Genomic DNA, 603 nt, shown 5'->3' on the forward strand with positions numbered 1-603 from the left:
GCACACGTATACAAAACACATGCAGGGCCACGCAACTCCGTCCGACCAGGCTCTCCGCCTCAACATCAACGCCCCAGTCACGGCCGCTGACAGATGGGCGGCGCTTCAGGAACACTTGAGTCTCCCCTTCGATACCGAGGATGGCGAATTCGCAGTATTAATTAAGTCATGTACGGTATATTTCGTGATGAATTTAGGTTCTAATGTGTTGGGGTCGGTGTGACTTTATTTTCTTCTCTCGTACTGGAATCTATACCGTAATTATGATCTGGTGGTTTAATGAAAAATTAGTTGAGTAAATGGAGAATAGGAATATCTCAGAGAAAAGGACAGAGGAAAAAATACTTAAAACACTGACAGACTAAAATACTGTTACAATTTATATCGCCGGTTGCGTGCGTGTAATGATATTCATCTCATAGTATTTCCATCCCAGTACGTTCTTGTGTTTATGGCGTAAGTATATGTTCAGAACCTGTGTCTGTTTACAATCTTTGTTTACCTTGGGCTCTGAGCTTGTGTGCGTGAACGTTCTTGCGTGGACGGCGTGTGTGAAGATGGCTCGATTCACATATTCCTGCGGGTAGTGGGAGTGTTAACTTC

Source organism: Penaeus monodon, chromosome 28 (assembly GCF_015228065.2).
Source record: "Penaeus monodon isolate SGIC_2016 chromosome 28, NSTDA_Pmon_1, whole genome shotgun sequence".
Classification (NCBI taxonomy): Eukaryota; Metazoa; Arthropoda; class Malacostraca; order Decapoda; family Penaeidae; genus Penaeus; species Penaeus monodon.